Source organism: Panthera leo, chromosome A1 (assembly GCF_018350215.1).
Source record: "Panthera leo isolate Ple1 chromosome A1, P.leo_Ple1_pat1.1, whole genome shotgun sequence".
Taxonomy (NCBI): Eukaryota; Metazoa; Chordata; class Mammalia; order Carnivora; family Felidae; genus Panthera; species Panthera leo.
This window is the reverse complement of record NC_056679.1, coordinates 74,509,633-74,517,286: the sequence shown is the minus strand read 5'-3', so window position 1 is coordinate 74,517,286 and position 7,654 is coordinate 74,509,633. Positions and strand designations below refer to the sequence as shown.

Here is a 7,654-nt window from a genome sequence, read left to right as displayed (position 1 = left end):
TGGTTTTTTCTAAATTAGGAAATAATCTCTTAGTATTAAGAACAATAAGATGACTGTTCTTTTTACATAGAACATTATCCAAATCTATGAAATACAATCCTATTAAGTCTCAAGAAAGTGGTAGAAACTGTTTCATCAGATTTCATAAGCTTCTCCTGGCAGAGTCCCAGTCTTATTTACCTAGAACTGGCCCAGCACATGCCAGGATGTATGCGTTCATTAAGTGTTTGTTCATTTGGAATCTCATCAATTAGTACCCACAATGACTCATTTTTCAAATTAAGAACTTATGTTTCAAATGGATAAAGAATCTCAGTCCAGGGCACATTATTTCTAGGAATTCTCATTCGTCACCACTTGATTCTCTGACTCCTTATTCCACTGACCAGAGCAGGGCAGCCCAAGACTACACATCTCTTCCTGGAGCAGGGCACAGGATACCTTCTTATATTTCAGACAGCTGTTAACACAGGCTCTCCAGAGAAACAACAAACCAATACTCTGGCTACTTTCTTCGTTTGCCATATTGCTGGACTATGGCTGCAGTGTGCGTGACAAGGAATTTTCCCATTGGCTTTCCTACTTTAATGCACAGAAAGGTGAGTGGAGTCTTGCTTTTCGCTTCTTTTGAAAGAAGTGTATCTTCAGTAGGTACCTGAATTCTTTCTGGTAGCCAAAACTGAATTTCAAACTTACTATCCATTTGTGCACCTCGGCAGTTGTGATCCAGAAGAGATTCTAAAGAGATGCCTGGACACTATACCTATTTGCTTCTGTAGGCAGAAGAAGGCCATTTGCTGTGGGAGGGACACTCTTTCACCCAGCTTTTATCTGGCTCTTTATTGCTTTCAGCTGATGAATCCCCTACCTGGGAAACAGAATTACTAAGGGTGATGTGTGCCCTCACTAGCTCAATACTTTTGCCATCATTAATTCTGGCTTCTGCAACTTTATAACTGTGACCCTTCTTTCTTCTTATGAAGGTAATATTCAATGAATTTAACTTTATCTAGATTTCCATGTGCATTCAATGTTTTCTACTTGGATTTCTGGGGAACCCAACTACTTGTCCATGTCTGGCACTATATCTTGCTTTTCACAGGTTTCTAAAGCTAGGGCTCCCTTCAGTTCAGCATTATTGTCTGTTCCTGAAAAGCTCAGGGCTGGCTCCACCTACATTTCTGTAGCAGGAGTATTGTTTATGACTTAGCCTTCCTTAGCTCTTCTGGGTCAAGAGAAAGGCACTCTGTTGAGGTGTCTCTTTTGTCCATTCCGCTATCAGTTGGAGAAGAAACTTCTTCCAAGTCAACGGAGTTAAAATCTCCCCTCAAAGGAAATTTTCTTTGGCTATAGTTCAGATGTAGCACGAATGTCAGAAGGTTCCTTGCTGAACTTAAGTCACATTTATAGATCCATTGGTTGCCTCCCCAGAAGATTCTAGCATCTTTAACTTCCTTGACACAGAGCGAGTGGTCTGAGGGCTTTGTAGGTGTGTATTTTGTTGACTTCTCCAAAGGCCCTGTTGTTTTGGAGCTTGAAGCGATGGTTCTCTCTCCGTCCTGCTGGTTTTTGTTTTTTTTTTTTTTTCCTTGTTGACATCTCTGAAGTTACTGACCCATGGAAAAGATTGTTTCCATTGCCTTCTACAATGACATTTCCCACATGAAGAGCAAGGTGACCTGCCATCACTTGGAGATTGGGAAGGTCTGGCTTCAGAAAAGGGTATCAATCTATTCAGTAAGTTTTTGAGCTATTTGTGATGGCAGTGTAATCTTAACTTCATTTTTTAAACAACGAAGTTCCTTTTTTATTTTTTATTTTTTTCTGTTTTATTTTTTTTTTCTGTTTCAGTTCTTCATGGCAGGAAGAGCGAGATTTTAAAGTATTTTTATTTAAATATATCACATCTCTTGGTATGTTTACTCCTAGATAATTCACTCGCCATAGTAAATGAATTACATTTTATTATATTTCTTAAATAATTGGTAGAATAAGCTGTGAAATTATCTAGGCCTGCTACTTAGCTGGCTATAGTTCTTGATGACTTTCTCTATTACTCCCAGAGGTCGGTCTGGTTAATTTATATTTTCCCAGACTGTGACCTTTTCAAGGTGGCTTGAGTCAAGCAAACTTCCACTTTTCAGTCAGAGGGAACTCAACAACTTTGTTGCATTAAGTAGAAAACTGTAGATTATTCCTGATGCTGCTGTTTTAATATTATTATTGTTATCGTTATTGTTATTAATCCTGTCACTCCTATTAACTCCAGAATGTGATCTACACAGAGAATGAAGATACCCTGGGAACCATTCTAGTAGGAACTATTCCAACCATCTCTGAACGGTTCTTTTGGGACTCATTCCCTTCAGGCGAAAGCAGGTGGGAGGCAGTATGGTCTTTATATCCGCCCCCAACGAATCTCTAGGATGACTTATGTCCACCAGTGCAAAAGATAGCATGCATGTGTGCATTTGTGTATGTGACCAGACTAATTTCCCTTTTTCCACTAAGTTCTGATAAGAGATGTTTAACAACTCGGTTCAATTATTTTTAGTGTATTTATTTATTTTGAGAGAGAGTGTAGGGGAGGGAAAGAGAGAGAGGGGAGCGAGAATCTCCAGGAGGCTCCTCACTGTCCGCGCATAGTCCAGTGCGGGGCTCGAACCCCCAAACCTTGAGATCGTGAGCCAAAATCAAGAGTCGGACACTTATTGGACTGAGCTCCCAGGTGCCCTGACAACTCTGCTTGATTTTAAACAGAACTTCTTCTCACCCATCTTCCTCAGTTTTTGAAGCTCATGAAAGCTCTATGCCACAGAGAAGTCTTATTTAACCTTGATATATCTGTCAAGCACAGAAAAAGTGAAGTATCTATTTCCTTCTATTTTCCCTGAATCAGTTTTCACCTTCTGCATGAAAATAAATAAATAAATAAATAAAGGATTCTCTTTTAGCTCATCAAGTAAAGTTGTCTGTATTAATGTTTCGTTTATCCTCTTGCTATATATATGTGTATATATATATACATATACATATACATATACATATATACATATGTATATATATATACATGTATATATACATATATATATGTATATATACATATATATGTATATATATATACATGTATATATACATATATACGTATATATGTATATATACATGTATATATGTATATATACATGTATATATACATATATACATGTACATATACATATACATATATATATATGTATATATATATACATGTATATATACATACATACATGTAGGCTTCTTAGCCAGCTCATTGTGCCATAGACTTTTGACCTTAAAAGCACTGTAAGCTTGTTCTACTGCCTATTTTCCTTAAATACATTGAAGTAAGTCACTCTATAATCTCTAGCATCTTTTTGGTGAAAATAGAGACTTACAGTATGTTTGTTTAATTTTGAACACAGTGGAGCAATTTTCAAATATAATTGCACATTGCCCAAGTTCCAGATTTTTGGTTTCCTTAAACAGATCTAAGTATAAGAAAGGAAATGTCGGAAGAGATTCAGAAACTTTAGGAAGCAAACATCAGAAAGCCAGAAGGACATTGACTGGATATTGACAATTAGGAAGAAGAAATGACTCCAAGTGTCACTGAGATTTTGCAAATGCATAGATGGGTGCATGAAGCATTCTGGGCAAAATTATGAGTCTCAGGACGGGAGAGGAGATGTACTGGGGTCGTCAGAGGCGGTGCAGCCACCAGCACTGGCCCGGGGGCTCACCGGCATCTCATAAATGCTTTTTGAATGACTGTTAGATGAATTCCATACCAGACACACTGAATTTGATGTGGACGTTTTCTGTGGTCCTGTAACCTTAAACCTGTGGGGCGCTCTTACTTTACAAAGCACTTTCATATGCTGCCCCATTAATCCCCACAATAAACCATGGAGTAAAATATCATTAAAGCCCTCTTATAGCTGAGGAAATGGGGCTTAGAAAGATTAAGTTCCTTACTTAAGTTATATGTTTAGTATGAGCCAGAGATGAGGTTTAAGCCCAAGTGTTTTTGAAACCCAAACCTGGGCTCTTTCTCATACTGTGGAGTGTCCAAGTAGCAGTAGCTTTGGCCGCCCGTAGCTGGCTATCTCAGACACATCTGAGGAAATCATCATGCTTGGAAAGACACAAATATTTACAGAGAGAGTTAAAAATGAGAGCACATCAGCAGTAGGCAAGAGACTCACAAAGGATGGAACGCTATTTTTTTTTTTTTCACTGCAGTGTGACCAACACGGAGGGAAACTCAATGCTGTACTTACTGAGTCAATGATTCCCCAGAATGTGCTGGAAGAAGACAGCTGAGTGGGGTTTTGTTGATCGATTAGATTGCTTTTGAGAACTTTCTGAGAAATCACTTTTGTTTTTTTGCATTGGTTTTTGTTTGAGGTCATTTTTTATAGGTCTATTGGACAGTCCCTACATCCATTCTATACCAGTCACTTTCAGTTGGATCCCTTTTAGCTCTTTCTTTATTTCATTTTGATTTTAAAAGGCTTGTCTCCTTTTGCTTAATTTTTTTTAATCTAAAGAAATTATCTGTGTGCCCAGTTAATACTGTTATTTGTTTATTTCATATCCTTTTTCCATATGTTACCATCTCCTTTCTGAGTTTTTATTTTGGGCTTATGGTATTGTTTTCTATCTTCTATCATTTTCCTAATTTATTTTAGCTTGTTTGGAACATCTGTTCTTCCATTGGAGGGCTTCCATTTCCTAGACGGTCATTATTCTATGTCAATATATCTTTTTTTTTTAATTTTTTTTTAACATTTATTTATTTTTGAGACAGAGAGAGACAGAGCATGAACGGAGGAGGGTCAGAGAGAGGGAGACACAGAATCCGAAACAGGCTCCGGGCTCTGAGCTGTCAGCACAGAGCCCGACGCGGGGCTCGAACTCACTGACCGCGAGATCATGACCTGAGCGGAAGTCGGCCGCTTAACCGCCTGAGCCACCCAGGCGCCTCTCAATATATCTTTTTAAAAAAAGGAAGTGCATGGTATTTAACTGTGATCATTTGCATTGTGCTACTTTTTTCTTTCTCTACATTAAATTTGTTTCATGGTATTTGAGGAAGAAGGAGTGCAAAGAGTTTTTCTAGGCTCGTGGCTCTAATGCCTTCCCTGTAATTTCCATCAGTTCTTTAATGTTATGGTCCCTTACCATTTGAAATCTTCTAATAGTTTCCTTTGTTTATTTTAAACACACCCAACTCCTGCTTTTGCCCCTGTCGTTCCTCTTCTAATAAATTTAGGTTTTCTTTCAGATAGTCTCTCCTTGATGTAGGGTTCTGTCGTAGAGGGATTTTGCAGACTTCATAGACATCAGATCGTTCACGTGACATCATCTTAAATCATGGACTCACGCTATTTAGCCACAATTTAGCATATGAAAAAAATACGTATAGTTTCAGTAGAGTTTTTCAAATTGTCCTGCCCATGTTCCAGCGCACGCCTGGTGGCAAGTTGGGGCTTCTCCACTTCTCGCATCCATCACGTGTCAGCTTGTCCCTCTTTCCTCCTGAAGAGATGCTGGTACCATTCAAGGCTTGTGTTGCCAGGCATTTGTACCCTCTCCTCTCATTTCCTGGTTTCGTGTCGTGAGTGTCACCGTGAGGTGTTGGTTTTGCTATTATGGTTTTGAGGAGAAATTCCAACGTGACTCTGTTCCAGCCACTGTTTTCATAGCTCTTCACCTGCCCTCAAGGTGAGAGCACAAAGCTCGGCCTTCAGGCTTTAACTGGTATAACTGCTTGGATTTTGGACTTGAGTGCTTTAAAAATACGTATTTCTTGGGACTCCTGGGTGGCTCAGTCGGTTAAGCATCCGACTTCCACTCAGGTCATGATCTCACAGCTTGTGAGTTTGAGCCCCGCGTCGGGCTTTGTCCTGACAGCTCAGAGGCTGGAGCCTGATTCAGATTCTGTGTCTCCCTCTCTCTCTGCCTCTCCCCCTATTCATGCTCTGTCTGTCTCTCTCAAAAACAAAGAAACATTAAAAAATTAAAAATACATATTTCTTAATTTAACAAAAGAGAATAAGCATCTATATTTTATTTATTTATTTATTTATTTATTTATTTATTTATTTTTTCAATATATGAAATTTATTGTCAAATTTGTTTCCATACAACACCCAGTGCTCATCCCAACAGGTGCCCTCCTCAATACCCATCACCCACCTTCCCCTCCCTCCCACCCCCCATCAACCCTCAGTTTGTTCTCAGTTTTTAAGAGTCTCTTATAAGCATCTATATTTTAGATGCCTTATTTTCTGAAACTTAAGCCTTCATATCCTTCTGTAAAAGTTTGTACACATACTCAAACACATACACTAACCCCTCATAATTGAAAACTTACCTTGATCTCCACAAAACATTCTAAATGACACAGCATATTCTTTATCACCAAATTACCTCATATATTCTCTTTTCCGCTTTATAATTGTTATCAGATTGACGTGTCTGTCCTCATTATCAGAGTGAACCGCAGAGCTGTTCCACTGGTTTGATTTTACTGTAGAATGGTGCCTTTTTTTTTTTTCTTTAAGACAGAAAATTCCCAGTCACCCCTCCTATCCCAGTGACAAATAGAATAAAGAAAATATCTTAGCAAACTGAAAACAAACACCTGTAGTGATGAGATAGGAAATTTTTTTTTTTTTGCAATTAAAAAAAACTAAAGCCATGTTTTTCTTGAACACTCAAGTTTATGTGTGGATTTCATTAAGAATGTTACCAGATGTCAAATATGTACAAACCATTTCTACATTTCTTAACTGGTGATAAACTAAGAAGTAAACAATCGTCTTTGAGTGGCAGTAAATACTATGATAAATACTCGGCCAAGGAAATCTTTACCTGCTGGAAACAATTTTTAACTGTCAATGTAGCTCTAATGCCATATTTTCTACCTGGTTATATTTGACGTCTCCTGAAGCCAGACCATTAGTGAGATGCGTTATCTCACTGAGGCCTTCCTCTGAACCTTTACAAGGACACCCCACAGCCCGTGGCCATACAGGCTCATAGTCTCCTGAACAAGTTATCGAGGACTGCAACATCTTCATAGTGTCCCTAACTATCCATTGTTAACTTAATTTAGTAGTTAATGCAGTCAAATAGGATATATGATTAAAATGTGAAACACAGCTCTGTGCATCTAGCTAATGGTTTGTTTGGTTTAACTAATTAATAGGATCTATTTCAAAATGTGCCCAGTTTTATGAAAAGTAATTTTGGTTTTACTACAGTAATTTGTACACTCCATAATTTCTGGCACAGTATATGGCAATTTATAAACTCATTTACGGTTTCTCTTTACTCATATCTTATATGATATATATACTTAGTATGTGTGTGTGTGTGTGTGTATATATATATATATGTAAAGTAGTTCATGTAGCATTCAACACAAGAGTCCTAGTAATAAATATAACATGCTTTTAGCTAAATATTTTCATGAAGTGGTTTAAAACATTTTTCCTGAGTAAAATTCCATTATAGACTCACATGCACACACATACACACACACACACATCTTCTTTATCCATTCATCTTTGGACACTCAGGTCGCTTCCATATCTTGGGTATTGTGAATAATCTTGCCATACACCTA

The 7,654-nt window shown here is 38.0% G+C and overlaps 1 pseudogene; it reads right to left on the bottom strand.

Moving 5' to 3' along the window:
* Positions 1–463: 463 nt before the first annotated feature.
* LOC122229463 lies at positions 464–3,290 on the bottom strand (annotated as a pseudogene).
* Positions 3,291–7,654: the final 4,364 nt, after the last annotated feature.